General features: G+C 41.3%; 1 protein-coding gene across 4 annotated transcripts in view; it reads right to left on the bottom strand.

Annotated features, from left to right (window-relative positions):
• The window catches only part of OSBPL10 (oxysterol binding protein like 10), a 297,293-nt gene that overhangs the window by 261,350 nt on the left and 16,896 nt on the right, over positions 1-19,047 (bottom strand). The window lies entirely within an intron of this gene.

Here is a 19,047-nt window from a genome sequence, read left to right on the forward strand (position 1 = left end):
TCACCCCAACAGAAACTCTGTAACCATGAGCATTAACTCCCCATTCCCCCTCCCCCAAGCCCCTGGTAGCCTCAAGTCTACCTTCTGTCTCTATGAATTTCATGTAAGTGGAATCATATGATCTTTGTCATTTTGTGACTGACCTATTTGACTTAGCAGTGTTCTCAAGGTTCACCCACGCTGAAGCATGTTTCAGAACATTATTCCTTTATATGGTGAATGATAGTCCACTGAATGGATATACTACCTTTTTCTATCCAGTCCTCTGTTGATACACACTTGGGTTGTTTCCACTTTTTCGCTCTTGTGAATAATGCTACAATGAACACTGACATACAAGTGTGTCTGAGTCCCTGTTTTCAATTCTTCTGGGTATATATACTTAGGGGCAGAACTGCTGGGTCATAAAACATTCAGTTTTTGACAAAGTACATTTAATAGTTGAAAAAAAAAACTAATTTTTTTCCTGATTATAAAAACATGCCCATTGTAGAAAATCTGAAAAACAAATACACCACCCAAAGAAAACCAGTCAATATTTTAGAATATTTCCTTAAAATCTTACAGTCCAGATACACATATACAGAGTCAGACACACGTGGATATTTCACCTGAAACCAGCTTTTTTCCATTTAACATCATATCAAGGGCATTAACTCCTCTGCCTTTAAATGTTCTTTAGAAACATAACTTAATATCTGAATATATTTCATCATGTAGATATACCATAGCTTTCTTAATCAATCCACTATTAAGTTTATTTGTTCTCTGGTTTTTATGGTCATAAGTAACACAGAAATGAACATCTTTATGCATTGTTTCTTGTGTTCTTCTCTGACTGTGATCTTAGGATACTCCAAGTAGAATCAATGAGTCAAAACAACATGAACATTCTTAAGGCCATTGGTAAAGATTATACATCTGTCTTCCATAAAAGTCATACTGATGGCATTCCCTACTACAGTGTTAAACAGCTTTTTTTAATATAAAAATATTTTAAATATTGTAATAAAATACTAAAATTAAAAATAAAAATAATGTAACATAAAATGACTGCTTCTAAATGGGTAGACTGTGTAATGGTTACAATTGTCTTTGCTATTAAAGGACGTGACCAGGCTAGATAATCTGAGGTGTTAGGCATTTGTGAAAATAAGTCTTTAAATGGTAATCCATATTTTAAATTACACACCTGCTAAAGCAGTGATATTTTTACATATAGACACATGGAGAAGACTGATATGAAACCACCACCCTCCTGATGGCCGCCTGACTCCCAAATTTCCAAACTGTCCTTTTCACCTAAGCTGGGACAGACTAAGAAACAATGCTAATCTTAGCCTAGAACATACTCAGTTAGGAAAAAAAGTACAGGTCCACCTTCTACTACTTCCCCAACAAAGACACAAAGAAATCAAAAGTAAATTTTTTTTTAAATCCCACCTGTGGCACTGGCTTATCACTTTGAGACATTCCCCCATTCTAGCCATGTGGCTATTTTACATGAAAAGAGTATCCACTCCCCCCCAACTTAACAAAGGGGACTCAGGGATCATTTGAGAGGGGGAGATTCCCTCAACTGCCCTCCCTCATCAACCAGTGAGGTGTCGAGTTCCCACCACAGGACTTCTGGTCCACAGTGACAGTCTCCAACCACAGCATCAACAACTATGGGACTCAGACACGCCCCCGCCGACCCCCACCAAGACATGCTCAGGAGACACCATCTAGACCAGAGCCTAAATGACAGCCAGTGGGAGGCAGGGACCTAGCCCTCAAATCCATTAGTCCCTTTGCTTAACCAGAGCAAGATTTTCCATTTTTGCTTCTTTTTTTTTTTTTAAGCTTTTTTGGTTTGTTTTTAAATTTTCCATCAGTTGCCCATATATAAAACATAAGGCAGCTTCTCATAAAAATTCACATCTCTGGTTTCCCTTGAAACATCTGAGGATTTCAATGGGGGGGCCCACGTTCACCACATGACACCTGCAGACTGGAGCTGAGGTACCCCAGCCCATCAGATCGCAGGCTCACCAGTCTCGCACAGCGCCCCCCTTCTCAAATGCTCAGGACACTGAGGCAGAGATCAGCAGCCCTTGGCCTTGAGCTGCAGCTTTTCTGACACTCTTGTTTCTGTGAAGGCCTGGGCCCCATAAAGCATTTGAACTTGTGACCCCTGGTCTGATAGGAACAATGTGTTATAAACATAAATACAGTTATTTTTCAAATGTCTGCAGATCTTATTTTGACTATTAAAACTCAACCTACTTAAAAGCATAGCTGAATTTAGGACACCTTTTGCCATCAGGTATTTCCTGAAACAGACACTATTAAGTACTCTTAAATGAGGGTGAATTTGAAATTTTTATTTTACTGAACCACAAAAAAGATTAGAAAACATTCAATTAAGAATTTTTTTCAGTTGTGTTTTTTAACTTCTTGCCTACTGTGCACAACATATTAGGCTCCCCACTGCCCTGGCCTTGGCATGTGCCACCTTCCTTACTCAGTTGTTCTTGATAAATATGCACATGCATGGGAGCAGGGCTGATGGCAGGAGATCTGGTGGGGTCTAAAGATGAACAGTACATGACACCAGCCCTCCAAAGAACCTAAAGGGGAGGGAAGACTCATATGTAGACACTCCACATACTGAGCAAGGTGTTAATAGGCCAGGTTAGAGAAAGAGAGGGAGGGTCCATCATGGTCCTGTTCCCTAGAAGAGGCTGATGAGGGGATTGTGTACACACGAGAGCTTGGGGAAGACTCTCAGAAGAAAGGGGAGAGTGAGGGAAGTGGCATGGAAAAGGAAAAGACAGGGGCTGAGACAAGCCAGCCTCCGTCTGGACCCACAGAGAGCTCTAGAGTAAATACACTGTAGACTCTGCTGCCTGGAGGTGAAGGGCTGGATTTTATACCCCTCATCACCGAGAGTCACTGCATACAGGCCACCCTAGGGTGAGGATAGGGTACCACCTCCCAGTCATCTCAAGGCTAGGGGGCAGGACAGAATGTTCTAGTGAGGGACACAAGGGTAAGTGCCAGCAACTAAGCCTGCTGCTGTAGCTGAGGATGAGTGCCCTGGCCCAGTAACAGGAATCGGGGCAGGGCACCAATATCTGCTAAGATCCATTCCAGAAGTCCATGAAACAACATACAGGAAGGGCAGGATGGAGGGGTCATTCTTCATTATGAATGTTTCCACCTTTCTACCTCCTTGGAGACTGTCCAGGAAGCTAACATAACAAATTCATCTCCAAAGGTGGCTGAGCACCTCTGAGGAGCCTAGAGCACGGAGTGCAACACCACATCCCAGGCTGAAGGTTTCCTGCTTTACTTCCTGTTGCAAACGGCAGTCAGCCATTCCACCAGCCTTCTGCTCAGCTCTCCAGCCTCAGAGTGGATCTCCATGACCACCACACTTGAGCAATAAATAGGCGGTTATCCTCAGCAATGTAACTGATAACATTCCTCCCATTTTTATGGTGCTTTTTATGCTCTTTATAAATTTCCATGTTTCACTTTCCAGATTTCACTGTGTGCACTCAACACGTCCCAGGAGTATGGCTAAGCAGTTTTAATTTTCCAAGAGTTTCTCTGCCTCTCCTTCCCACTACAGTGTGTCTAAGAAATTGGAAAAGGCCCCCAAGCAAGTTTTCTCTGCAGCATATACAACCTGGCCCAGGGCATTCAAGCAGGAATTGACTTCAGGAGAACTTCCAGCATCATGGCTGAAGCCCCCACCACCTCTCTTGAGGATCCATCTATGGCAACGCAGAGCTGAAAAAGCAAATTCCAAAGTAACAAGATTAACCTTGTAATAATAGACTACCTAATCATTCAGGACAGAGGAAGAAGGTATTTGGCAAGGGGCCAGAGACATTCTGACTTCCCAGCCAGGTCCAAAAGGAAATAAATGCTCAAATCAATTAACAATTCATTAATTATGATTTACTCTTTGATTAAACTCACAGATCAAGCTTCGGACAATACTAGATGGGTGGAGTTGTGGGGTTGGGGGTTCCAGATTGGCTTCTTAACCAACGCAAACCTGCCTCAATTGTCTTTCCTGAGAGGCACACACTAATGATTTCATGAAGAAATGCACCAATCAGCTGAACAAACAGGTAACTGATGGTTAAAAGAGCAACAATTAACCTTCACAGAACACCTTGTATGTGCCTGGAGCTGTGTAAGGGGTGGGATGCCTACATTCCTCTCCATTCCAATGAAAACACTCTGTAGTACAGAAAATATCAAAGGATATCAAGTCCCTACCTCACACCACAGGTACAAAAATCCAAACAGAAGACTTAATTGAAGAATTCTGAAACTTCCAGTAGAAAATATAAAACGTCTTCTAGCTCAAAGTAGAAGAAAATACAGCTCCTACCACCTTAACATTAAAAAGTCTCGACCCGATGCGCTACCTATGGATCAATTTGGTTTGGATCAGAACTGCTCTCAGTGAAAAATCTGAGCTGTCACTTGTGCTGTGGGTTGCAGTACCTATCTGAGTTAGCAATTTTTTGTAGGTCTTGTGGAAAATTCTACTCATGTTTTCTTGTGTTGGCTTCCCAGGCATCTGAGATGGGCCTGCCAGGAGCAGTGGCTGTTTCTGTCAGTGAATGGAGCAGCTGTCAGGATGGGAAGCATAATAAAGAGATTATGCAAAATAAGAACTTTGGTTGTTCAAACACATCACAATGTAAAAAGATAAGTTATGAACTAATATAAGACATCTGTAACACTATATCTAACAAAGGATAAGTATTCAGAATATATGAAGAACTCCTACAAATCAATGTGAAAAAGATGTATAACCTAACAGATAACTGGGCAAAAAGACATAAGGTGGGATTTCACAAAAGGGGAAGAAAAAAATGACCCTTAAACAAATGAAGAGCTGCTCTCTTTCTGATAATCTAGGGTACACAAATTAAAACACCTATGACATATTATTTATACCCACTACCTTGGCAAAATTGAGAAGTCTGACAATATCAAACACTGGGGAAGACGTGAACAATGAGAATGCTTACGCTCTGCCAGTAGGCATTAAACTGGCACACCCTCTTTAGAAAACAAGCTAGCACTATCTTATAAAGTTGAGCATCCAGATACCCTCAAATTCCACTTCTAAACATACACCAGGGGGATTCTTGCACATGGGCTAGGAGGCATGCACATGCATGTGCACAACAGCAGCCTGGCTCACGGGAGCAAAAATTGCACAATCTGTACACCTATCACCAGGATAAATCATTGGTGGTGCATTCACACAGGAGAGTTATACAACTTTGAAAACAATTGCACCACTATTAAACACAATAACAGGGATCAATTTTGGAACCCTAACAAGCAAAAAAGAAAAAACCAACTGCAGAAGACTATATAGAGCATACATTTTTTTAAAAACAAGATAATGATATTTTAGAGGTATCACATATATTTTAAATATTTATAAAATAATTGATATTACTATAAAAAGACAAAGGAATGATGGACTCAGTATTCAAGATTTAATGATGACCTGAGGTGGGGAGGGGAGGCTGAGTTGAAGAAAATAAACAGGCCTGTTCCTCTTCTTATACTTACAACATATATAATTGCTTATGTTATTTTGTATGAACCAAATATTTCATTTTTAAAAGGTAATAAAAAAGTCACCTATTCATCTATTCATTCTGCAACAATATAAAATTACAAAAATGGAAACAATAGAGACGATTTTTAGATTATATAAAGAATGTATTATTATTCTCATGTTACTGATGAGGAAACTGAAATTTAGAAAGGTAGGGTAACTTTTACTCATCCACTTAAGTGAAAGTGACAAGGGCAGGCTTTTGATTAACTTAAAAACCAATGCTTTTAACACTATGCCATTCTGTTAAGGTTAACCCCTGGGGGGAAGAAAAACAGATAGTTCACAAGATTCTGGCATCTTTGCCCAAGACCCGTCTGGCATTCAACTCCTCCTTGTAGCACCTGCGCCTGCCATGAGTGATGGAAAATACACGCTATTAATTCAGAATTTCTTAGCTGTCAAGTCATAAAGGTATTTACATCTTCTTAATATACAGTCCTACTGAACAAAAATTTTAAAATCCTTTAAAGTCAATGAAACTTGCAATTTATAGAAAACCTCTGATAGGACATTTTATTTCCTTTTTCAAGTACAAATAAGGATCCTGCTGCGAAGGGACCAGCCATGTTTTCGTGCACCAGGGGTAGCTGAGAGACGGCTCCCTTGAGAAAAGCACACTGTTCAGCTGATTAAGTAATTAATTGGCTCCAGATTCTTCTTTTCTTGCTTGTTTTCAGCCACAGAGCACAGACTTGCTCCCTCTCACCTCCAGGTCTTGACTAGATGGTATTTCCTCCAGAAAGGGGTCCTTGCCCACCAGGTCCAGGCTGGGGCTCCCCACGCTGCGACGGTGCCCTCACAGGGCCCAGCCTCTCTCTCCTGCCTCTGCTCCCTGTGGCGGATCCCCCGGGGGACTTCCAGCCACAGAGTGGCAGGAGGCACACAGCTGAATGACAGAAGGATCTCTCTATGTGAAATCCATTCACATGAAGGGACCAGAGGGAACACGGGGTATGAAAACGTGCCATTTGCAAGCATGCACCTGCATCAGAATGTCCACTTGGACATCACTTTGCTCAGCTAAAACGAGAAGGTATCACTAAAACCTGCCTTCCTTGGACGATTATTAGGATTTCGTGATGTATGTAAAAATGGTCCCGAAGGTACTAAATCAATGATTTTAAACTGTGGCCGCATATCAGAACTGTCTGGGGGATGGGGCCCAGGTTCTGGTTCAAGCGCCCCAGGGTGGGACCTGGTAGTGCTGTTTTTGTAAAATCTTCCCCTCTCACATGCAGCAGGTTCCAGAACCTGTGAACAGGACAGGAACAAGGAAGGAAGCAGCACCAGGGAGCCCTCCAGGCCAGCACTTGGCGACCCCACGCACGTTATATTATTTAATAATCTACTCCTGGAGAGTGGGTTCTGCCTCCACGGTATCAAGCAGTGGCCATCCTTTCCAACCCTCTTCCTCCTCCTCAGACACCCCCATCACCTTCAGAAAGGATCTGCCTAAACTTGGAGACAAGTCACTATACATAAATACATTCAAAACGTTATGTGTGAGAGACACAGACAGACAGAAAGACGGGGAAGGAAGAGAGGAAGGAAAGAAGGGAGGGAGGCAGAGAGGAACTGGGGACAGGAGGCAAGCGAATGACTCCTTTTTCCATCAGAGAATTTAGCAGCTTCAGAATCCTGGCTAATTCATTAACAAAAAAGCTAAATAAGAAGTTGTTTCCACTCCAGCTGTTGCAGCCAACTGGTCCTGTAATTCCAGCAGGCACTCAGCATCACAAAATCCCTGACAACCAAAATCATCAGGAGAGGGCTGGATTCATCTTCCTTTTAACCCTAAAACAACTAAATGTCTAAGGGGCCCAGACACGGGCCTTGTCCCTCTCCCTGCACATAATCCCCCTCACATGCATCCTGAGAGGGAGGAGGGCTGGGTCAGAAAGGTGGCTGTCCTGGCCACAGGGAAAAAGACTGTGGGAGGGACTGCATTAAATGGCCTCTAAGCCCCTTCAATGCTAATCATCTACAAAGAGTCTTTGTACATTGACAACACTAGGCTGCAAAGAAGGAAGAAACAACCTCCAAGCTCCAGGAGGCAGGCTTATGGCTCTTCCTTGCAGCAATCAAGCACAATTTTAAAGCTAGCCTTCTCAGCAATAAAAGGAATCTGTGACTGATAAAACTACACAGATGAATCTCAAAATATTATGCTGACTAGAGGAAGCCAGAGACTAGCAGGAACACACTGTGTGATTCCATTTATAGGAAATGCTGGAATTGGCCAAACTCATCGACAGCGGGGAAAGCATCAGGATGGTGGCTGCCTGCGGCAGGAGGGGCAGGGCAGTAGGGAACTTTCTGGGGAGGTGGTCATGTCCTATATCTTGACAGCAGTTTGGGTAACTGGTATATGCAGTTGTCAAAACTCAGCAAAGACACACTTAAGATTCATGCACTACAATGTGAAATTTTACATCAAGAGAAAAAAAAAACTGCAGATATCATTGGTGATGTTTGTTCATGCTAGACATGCTAAAATATTTACAAGGAAATGTGCTGATATCAGCAACTTATTTTGAAATGTGCAAAAAAAATAAAATGGGTGGAGATGAAAAGATAAAATGACAAAGCAGGCATAATAAAATGTTCACTTAGCGTCCAAGTGATAGATGCAGGGCTGTTTAAAGTACAATTCCTTTAACTTTCCTGTCTGTCTGAAACTTTTCTTAATAAAATGTTCAAGGAGCAGCAGGAAAGAGGCAGAGGTAAAGTGGAAATGGTGGGAAAAGCTAACTGCTAGGAGAAAGCACAGAGCTCCTGTCTCCACTGGGGTGTAGGGCAGCTGTGAGCGGCTTACACACAAAGAAAGAAAAGATGGGCAAAGGGGAACATAATAGTAGTAGTTTACTGGGCAACTACTATCCACCAGAGGTGTATGTCAGATACTTACATTTTATATCACTTTACCATCACAATCTTCCTGCAAGGTGGGCCTATCACCATTTGACGGATGAGCAGACTGAATCTCAGACTGTAGCAACTTACCAGAGGTCACCAGGCTCGAATTCAAGACCAGCATTGCCAGCCTCAGAACTCCAATGCCAGACAGAAAAAGCACCATGAGCCCTCTTACTAAGGTCAGGACCAGGCCAAGGGCATGGACACAGCACTGCAGCCCCTCGTAGCTAGCAATGCCAGCTGTCACCAGTGGGCAGCACCCTCCTGGGAACAGCACTGACAGCTGCACCGAAGCCCGGTCACTTAATGCTCCCCAAAGCCCGCAAGAGTCTCCTACACTCAGTCCTCTACCCTGTGTTCTTTCCACCACAAGATCTACCCACCAGGGGTTTAGCTGTGACAGCCTTGGTCACAAATATTGCAGAGCAGCTCATTCAGCACCACTCAGTTTTCAAACCCACCCACCCTCCTGGTCTACAGAGGCTAGAAAGTTAAACACTCCCTTCACTAACTCCCTTACAACTAGATTCTTCCACGCAAACACACCCCATGCAAGATTTGAAGGCAGAGAGGAACAACAGTAGTCATAGGCTGGGAGATCAGAACTTCCGAAGACAGAGGCAGGTGTGTTTGACTCCTGGGAGAAGCTCTATGAAGGTTTAAATGTCCTGCCTCTTGTGTCACAAGCATGGGAGCAGAAGTGGCTTAGAACCATGGTACAGTTAGTCATGGTTAGAGATAAGTTGTGTTGTTGTTAAACATATAACATCAAAGCTTTGTTCTCCCAGAAATACTACCCAACTCTTTAATATTCCGCTGCTGTGTAGACTTGCTTAGAAGGAATCTGCTGTCTGCAACTACGATCCTGACCAGCACACCTTCTAAACAGCTCTGATCTGCCTCCTCAGTTATAAGCCTACATTAAATGCCTGCCAGACAATAAAACTCCAGTACAGGATTTCCGCTTCCCATTTTCCACAGCAGAGGGAGAACAGAGGAGGACAGGGAGTAAGGAAAACACCCGGCAATCGGTCTGCTTCCATCAATATATGCACAGTCTCTGGAAAAGCCAATGTCCTTTCAAATGTCCCAGGCAACAGGGACAAAAGAGCACATAGGAAAGAGGGGTCAAAGACTCTTGCCTCACACCTTAGAGGAGGATTCAGACTAAAGCAGGTCAATCTGGGAGCCATTTCAAGTCAAGATGATCTCATTCAAAAGCCATGTTAGCATGGCAGTCTGGGGACAACAGCCTAATGATGTACAAAGGCATGACTTCTTTTTTTTTTTTTATGCTATCTCATCTTACATAGAGAGATAAATACTTTTGTTCCCTACAAAGATTACCCAGAGGCTCCTAGCTTACTGTCATTACCCGCAACCTGTAACTCAGCTGAGACAAATCCATTTCCTAGGAGCATAGTTATGAGGGCTGGAAACTGCTGAATGCAACTCAGAGCCATGGGCAGCAGTCAAGGGGAGGGAGCTGTGCCCGCTGATACCACTTTTAGTCAAAAATGAAGTAAGACTATGAAGTAGGCAGACTTCTTTTCTGCTGTGGCTTGTGACTTATTCTGAAGGCAAATCCCAAAACAGTAACTTCAAAATATTCTCAGCAATAGCAGTACCGTTGGAAAATAGAATCTTGCTATTCTTGGATATACAAGTGTACTTGGAAATTCTTGTCCAGACAAATACATCCTGAGGGTCATGTCACAGAGTTAGACTGAAGTATGGTTGTTTTGTTTCTTGGTTTATTGTGTGTACCCCAACCAAGAAGGAGGAAGATATTCTAAATCTGCTCTGGTCTAGCTGTTGTGGCCATTGGCGAGGGTGCAGTAACTAGTGCTGCCACGAAACCATGGGGACCACAAAGTTCACTTAGAGCTGAAGTGTGACTTTGGCACTGAATAGCCAATTACCCAAAGATTTACTTTATCCCTGGCCTGATTTCTTCCAGTAGTTAGTCCTCTGGGCATTGATCTTTTGCACGGCTGAAGTGAAGAGTGAATTGTAACTCTTTTCTTGAAAAAGTCAAAAACATAGAGAAGGACCTTCGCTCCTTGCAAATCAGTCCTTAAAAATATCTTTCATGCTGAGTCTAGTTTCTATTGTCTAAGCTTCACTAAATCCTGATGTACCAACAACCATCAGATAGATGGGTGCATTATGCTCTTTAATAATACAACTGATATATATGCACATCGGGATTTGCAAAAGTACATAAACAAGAGGATAGGACTCAAAAGAAATGTACAAAAATGAAAACACAGTTATATTCAGAGTGGTGGGATTAGGGGCCATTTTTTTCCCCATAGAAGCCTTTATTTTTGTTTTATCAACTGAAAAGTTATTGAAAAATAAAACAAAATCCTTCCCAACACTGAGGCTAAATACTGAGATGTTTATGTTCCGAGTAACAGATTCTTTTTTCCATTACCCACACAAGCCAAGGGTGTTCCGGCCTTGTTTTCCAAAAAGCCACTAAACCAGAGGTCAGCCAACAATGGCCCATGGACCAAATCCAGCCCAGCACTTGTCTTTGTAAATAAAGTTTAATTGGAACACAACCAAGCCTATTTGTTTACATACTGTCTATGGCTGCTTTCCTACTACAACAGCAGAGTTGAACTGATTTACAGTCTGGCCTTTTACAAAAAAGTTCACTGACCCCTGTACTAAACCAGAGAGTCAGATTCACTATAGCATGTGGGGAGCTCATCTCTGCACCACGGGGCCCTGAAGGTCAAATACCAAATACCACCTTTAACTGGCCAGGGTCCTGAAAGACACTTTGAGTAATTGTGCTCCAAAATAGCAACTCCTCAAGAGTGAAGGAGCCTGCAGAGGAAACAACAGGGGCCTCTGCTTAGAGGAAATAAACACAGGGCCTCTGCCAGCAAGCAAGGCCAGCCTAGAACTGCTCCAGGCACCTGAACAATACACTGTCCTAAAGTCCTGCTAGGAAACATCAGCCCATAGAGCAAAGCCTCGAATTTCTGATGCAGTCTAATCAAATTTAGACACCAATTCAGGGGTGCATCTCCTATTTGAGTGGCCCCATAAACAGGGTGCTATCTACTGACAGACGAGCAGCAGTTCTAAAGCCTGGTTCTTGATTCGTCATCTGGAAAATGAAATAAAAGCAACTTTGGCTTCTGAGAGCTACTCTTAAACCCAGTTCTCTTCTACATTTGAGAAGAAATTAGCATCAGATTCAGAGATAACATATCCTGAACACCATCTTTTAATACCCCAGGAACACAGGGTTCAACAAAAGCTCTCCACATTTTGAAGTTTTTCTCCATCACTCAAAACAGCTCATAAATACACCAGGACATCAAATGAGTCTCAGGGTGTCACCCAGACAATGAGAAGCCAGTGGGTATTCTTTGCTGTGTAACAAAACCACAGGGCAGAAAGACCGGATTTTGCATCACTTCTCTGGAGCTTTACCACAACTGTCTGAGGAAAAGAGATCCCCTTTCTTGTTCTAACTGCCACAAACTCAGAATAAAACGTCGAATTAAACGTCATCTCTTTGGGGGTGTTCCCTCACCTGCAAAACGAGGGTTGGGCAAGTTGATGTGAAGGTCTTCGGGGTCCCGGAATAATGAATGCCCTGTGCAGGAAGCTGTCGGCCTCTCTGCCCTTTATTGTTCAGCCATTTTTATTTATTTTGGAAAATGCTTCCATAAAAAGGATACAGGTAAAATGTCAGGATTATTCCTGAATTGTGACATGTGGTCACAGAGCTACTTAAAACCAGATTGTCTCCAATGCAGAGAATGAAAGTTGCCTGTCAGGTAAGAAAAATAAAATTTTCCCTTCTGAGATCTGATGTATTCCACTATAAAACTGGTATTGCAACCACCCTGGGACAGAGAAGACTACCTTAGCACTGAATGTTTAAGAAAATTACACACAAAAAAGCTCCCATGGGCAGTAACACCTCAAGATCCAGGGATTCTGCAAACAGGGGCCTCAGAGGTCCTTCCTGAACTTGTTCTTGGACTTTATCAACCTTCTAAAGAAAAGCACCTTCTCCCTGTAGCCCAGGATGCTAGAGGCACCACAAAAAACAAGGCCAGCACCAGCCAGACTCTGCTTGCCATTCAGACCCTCAGCTACACTCACCACGTTCACTTAAACACGCCATAACCCTGCATTCAGTGCACATTCAACATAACAAGGGCATTTTAGGATTGTAAACAGACTACAGAAATGAGATGCAATAGGGGAAACCAGTTTAACATTTTGTTGTCTGGTCAAATTCCTCACTAAGATACAACTGACCTAAAGGAGAAAGGAAGGCTAAAATGGACATCATAACATTGCAAGCTAGTTTACATAACACATCCCCCTCCTCACCACCCCCAGCTTAAAAGTATCCATTTCCAAGGAAGAATGGGAGTCACTCTTGCTCCTGTCTCCCCTTTCACCAGCTCAGAAACCAATGAGAACCTCTGAACCTTCCTGACTTCCCAGAAATGGCCACCAGAGAGTGTGACCCTCTTCTCCCTCAAGGGCAGCAGCCATGTGTCACCTGTGCCCTCCCAATGTCCCGGGTGGCACCACCAGGGAGAATTCCTTGCTCCTAATCTTTCCTTTCAAAAGGAAAACACATTCCAAGGCCCAAAGACTCACCCACCAAGACTTAGAACACAGCCAACTTGTTTGTACACAAAGGCTGCCTGAAAATGGGTGTAAACCACCTGGTAGTTCATAAATGCCTGAGGCACCTCCTCCCTCTGTTATTGTTTAATCAAGAAGCCACAGCTTGGTTTTTATATATGCCAGAGCCCTTTGAGAGTCTTCATGTGGATCTCACCCCAGAGGGAAATACTTCCAAGCGCGTCTATAACAATCAAATTCTACAGCTGTGCAAATCCACTTGGTTCAACCATCAAATCCTGAGCAACCACTAAGCCAACAGGCACCGGGGCTGCCTTCCTAGCAGAACTGTGTCCCGAGCCACCGCACGAACACTGGACGGTGTGGGAGAGGAAGTTCCAGGACTCTGTCCCGGCCAGGAAGCCAGGGAAGGCTTCAGCATAAGGCGACCCTGAGAGCTTGGAAGGCTAGCATCTCTGAATTGTACTCTAGCAGGGCAGATGCAATTTCTATAACTTAAAATAGAGTAAGAGGTGGGGAATGCAGGGGGTATATGGGAACTCTATCATTCTGCTCAATTTTGCTGTGAGCCTAAAACTGCTCTAAAAAAACAGTAGATTTTTAAAGAGAGAGAAAATTCTAAAAATGCTTTTGGGGGGACTGGGCAATTCTGATGTCTTTTAGTTTCTCTTTAGTCTTCTCTGCATTTTTCTAAGTTTTCGGTAAGGCATGTGCAGTCACACCTTCATAACTAGAAAAAGTAGTCATAAAAACAGGGAATAACCAAAACAAACAGAGGTGGTGGTATCTGTATTTTTAAAAAGACATTAAGTCACTGAACTGTACACTGAAAATAGGCATATCTGTCTGTTAATTATACCTCCCAAAAGTTGATTTTAAGAAGTTTAAAAAAAAATCTTAGAGCTCTTACTACATTCCATTTTAAATAAAGTTAAAAACTTCAAGGAAAGATGTTCCTATTAAATTTCTGAATGCTCTCTATCAAGATAATTAATTAAACTTCTCTGATCCTGGTGCCACCAATTTTAGCTATGGGGTCCTGCAGCTTACCTGCAAGCTAACAATTATAATTCGTGGAATAAATGGTTTGATAAGCAAACAATAATAAAATGGTAAATAATAATAATTAATAATAACAATACAATTAATATGGGTACAGAGTTCTAGTTGGGATGATAAAGAAGTCTGGAAAAGGGTGGTAGTGACAGATTTCACAACAGTAAATGTATTTCATGCCACAAAAGTATACACTGAAAAATGGCTGAAATGTTAAATTTTATGTTAAGTATATTTTACCATAATACAAGTAACTTTAGCTTCCACCTAAACACTTTTTGGGAGAGATTTCACACTTTTTCAGGAGGAACCAATTTAGGAGGAATGTCGTAAATGCCCCCGGGCCGCCTTTACCAGCAAGCAGCCTAAATGGAGGGTTTCAATTGCTTCCATCACACTAACTGTAATGCAAGGTCCCCGAGACACGACTTTCCCATTTAGTGACTTTCACACAGTCCACAGAGGCACATCTGGGGAAGTATCTCCAAAGGTGCAGGTGCAAGACACTTGTGTGGTGGGAAAAGCCAAAAGCAGAATTATTGCTGCTCTGATTTCATTCACTCACACAAATCCTTACAGAGTGTCTACCACATGCCAGAACTTAGGTCTAACACCGCTCTCCTGGATCTTACTATAGCAATGACCTGCTTTCGGTCAAACTACTTCATTTATTGGAGAATTTCAAATAGCACTACAGGACATGATGTGTGACTTGTGTTTCTCAAAGCAGCCATGTGTTTTGTTTTGTTTTGTTTTGTTTCTTTGTATTTGGAAATAATTCAAACTTACAAAACAGTTGCAAGAATATTACAAAGAATCTCTCAATATGCCTTCCCCACCCCTCCAGCTTTGTCATGAGCTCGGCTCTCTCTCCCTCCCTTCTCCTCCCTCCATCCACATCCATCCAGCTCTGTCCCCTCCTCTTCCCACACCATCTCCCCCTTCCTTACATTAAATTTTTCCAGAACCATTTGTGAGTGACTCGTAGACATCTCTTTTTAGTTCTAAATATTTCCTTATGTTTTCTCCAAAACAAAGACACTCTCTTATATAATCACAGTATGATTATCAATGTCTGGCAGTCTCAGACTGGCTCAATACTATTATTATCTAAGATACAGTCGGTACTCAACTGTTGTCAATTGTCCCAATGCTGGGAGAAGGGGTGGTGCACAGGTTTTACACACCAATATGAAGTCCTGTCCTCAACCACCCAGTGGACTGACAGCATGTGGGGAGGCCTGGCTCCCTCCCTTGCTTTCCACAGGACCTTTCCTACAGGGCTCCATGCAGAAGGAAAACCTCGTTAATTTAAACTCCTGTATGGTTTAATGAAGCTCCCTGACAGGTGACAACTGCCTCTCATTTAACCTGGCTTCTCCATGATATGATTTAGTCCTATTTATTTTTGTTCCAGTCACTGAAAAAATCTCTGCACGAAGCTATCTTCTTGTAATAAAATTCAGTGGCCACATCTTCCAAACCCTCTCTCTCAATTAGAAATTGTTCAAATCACAGCTTCTGTAAAGCACCTCTCCTGGCCCCTTCACTATAAAGCAATATTTCTCAACCTTTGTATCATTATTAACCTCAAAGAAGCATTTGCAAACAACTTTTCCCTAAGCAGCCCCTCCCAAGGAAATTAATACAAATCACAGACTGTACATCCATTTATGTACTCTATCTCTGTGCTTGATACCTGTGCCAGGTAGTTGGGGGAAGTACCTCATAAAATGAAATTAACAGTATCCCCTATGTTTGTGTGCTTTCAAAAAAAAAATTGAACAATATCAAGTTTTTGTGACTTTATGTAGGTGACAGGAAAATTAAATTAAAAAATTAAGGCGCTCTGTGAAAGAACATAAATTCAGGAGAAATATGAATACATACTGTTTATTCTGAGCAGGGGTTGCACTTTATTTCTAAACCACAGCTCCAAAATTATAAAATTCAAAAAATCAACCAGGATATAGAAGAAAATAATATCATCAATGAACTGGATCTAACAGACATTTACAAGACAACTCTCCCAGTGACAACAAAATACATATTCTTTTCAAGTATAAATGGCACATTCACCAAGATAGAACAAACCCAATGTCAAAAAACCCATAACAAAATTAAGTAACTACAATAATAAAACGATGGCCATAATGGAATTAAATTAGAAATGATGAACAGAAAGAGCACAGGAAAACCCTCAAACACTTGAAAATTAACATATGTCTAAATAATTCATAAGTCAAAGAGAAAGACTCAAGGGAAATTAGAAAATACTTTGAAACTGAACTAAAATGAAAATACAATACATCAAAATTTGTGAGGGCAGCTAATGCAGTGCTTAGAAGGAAATTTATAGCATTAAATGTTCACATTAGGAAATAATTTAATAGCTGAAGCTTCCACCTTAAGAAACTAGGAAAAGAAGCTAACCATAAAAAGCAGAAGGAAAAAATAATAAATATAAGAGCAGTAATCAATTAAATTGAAAACAGCAAAATAAAGACTACCAGTGAAACAAAAAGCTCATTCTTACTAAGATCAGCAAAGTGATAAACCTCTAGCACACTGACAAAGACAAAAAGAAAATACAAATTACCAGTATCAGGAAAAGGAAAGAGGGAATATCACTACAGACCTCAAACATACTAAAAAGAAAATAAGGGAATACTATAATGATAAATGTCCTGTTATTTAATTTGTAAGAAATGGACCTCAAAATGCAAAAACTATCAAAACATAACCAAGAGAAAACAGATCATCTGAATAGCTTTATTACTATTAACAAAATTGACTTTGTAGTTTAAAACTTCCCAAAAAAGACATCTCCAGGCCAGATCATTTCCCTGGTGCTTTCTACCAAATATCTGAACAAGTAACACCAACTACACTTAATTTCTACTAGAAAATACAATCGGAGGAACACTTTCCAATTCATTTTAAGGCTAGCATTAAAGACAGTGTAAGAAAAGAAAACTAAAACCAGTATCTTTCATAAATAGAGATGTAAATATCCTTAACAAAATATTGAATCCAGCAATATTAAAAAAAAAAAAAGAACAATATACTGTAACCAAGCAGGGCTTATCCCAGGACAGCAAACCTGTTTCAAAATTCAAAAATCCAACTATGTAATTTACCATATTAATAGCTTAAAGCAGGTATCGATAAAGGGGCAAATAGTAAACATTTTAGTCTTTGCGGGTCCTAAGTCTCTGTCTTAACTATTTAACTTGAAGTCAGCAGTTACGAAAAGTCCACAGATAACATCACACTCAGTGATCAAAGACTCAAACCTTCTCTGCCCACTCTAACCACTTCTACTCAACAGAGTACAGGAAGTACCTAGAAGAGCAATTAGGCAAGAAGAAGAAATAAAAGGTATCCAAATTGGAAAGGAAGAAGTAAAATGATTTGTTTGCTAATGACTTGGCTGTATGTATAGAAACCCCTAAATGTTCCCTTTTTAAAAAAAATAAACTGTTAGAATAAAAGAATTCAGCAAAGTTGCACAAAATCAACACACAAAAATCAGTTTTGTTTCTCTGCACTAGAAATGAACGAGCCAAAAAGGAAATTAAAAAACAATTCCATTTACAATAGCATCAAAAAGAGCAAAATAATTAGGAATAAACCTAAAGAGATCAAAGACTCATACACTAAGAACAACAGACTTACGAATTAAGTTTAAAAAGATACAAGTAAATGGGAAGCCGTCCCACATATCTTTGGGTTGGAAAACTTTACATTGTTAAGAAGTCCCTACTGCCCAAAGTGATCTACAGATTCAATGCAATCCCTATGAAAATCCCAGCAACATTTTTGACAAAAATAGAAAAATTCATCCTAAAATTCGCATGGAATCTCAAGGGACCCTGAATAGCCAAAACAATTTTGAAAAAGAAGAACAAAGTTGAAGAACTCATACTTCCTGTTTTAGACAGATTAATCTAAACATAAAGACCTCAAACTATAAAACTACTAAAAGAAAACACAGGAGAAAAGCTTCATGACGTTGAACTTGGCAATAATTTCTTGAGAATGACACCAAAAGCAAAGTCTAAAATGGGACTGCATCAAATTTTAAACTTTGTGCATCAAAGGACACAATCAACCGAGTGGCAGGGCAACCTATGAAATGGGAGAAAATATCTACTTAATAAGTGGTAAAAACACATTTCACTACACACATCATAGCATTAAGCTGTGCTTCTGTGCCACAAATAACATGATCTGTGGGATGATGTAAGTGAACCAAAATAACCTTGCACATCAAAACGCAGAGCAAGAAAAAACTTTTCAGCTCTGGGTAGGAAATACAGAGGGCTCACAGTGCATCATTTGTATTTTTGTGGGGTTTAAAATGTGCCATACACTGGCCCTTGTACTTTACAAATATCGACTCATTTAACTTAATCCTCATAGTGACCCTACAAGGTAGGCATTCTCATTAGCCTCATTTTACAAACAAGAAAAAAAAAAACTAAGGCCTGGAGGGGTGGAAGCCAGCACGGAAGCCTTCGGGCTCTGCTCAGGAAGAGGGCAAGACTCCCTCACAGTCCTCAGCACACTGTCCTAGCAGGCAGAGATTACAGATGGCAGTGCCAGTCCAACCCAGGAACAGAGGAGGGAATAAAACCCCATCAATGAGGCAAACTGGATGGCCTTCCCAGTCCTCTGAAAGCTTGAGTTCTCCTTGTATTGCTCTTTGCTTTCTCTTACTGCAGTTCAGAGGCCAGGATGACAAGGCTATCGAGGCCAGGTTTATGAGTCCTTGCACCCCCTTGTGG

The sequence above is a fragment of the Manis javanica genome, chromosome 15 (assembly GCF_040802235.1).
Source record: "Manis javanica isolate MJ-LG chromosome 15, MJ_LKY, whole genome shotgun sequence".
Taxonomy (NCBI): domain Eukaryota; kingdom Metazoa; phylum Chordata; class Mammalia; order Pholidota; family Manidae; genus Manis; species Manis javanica.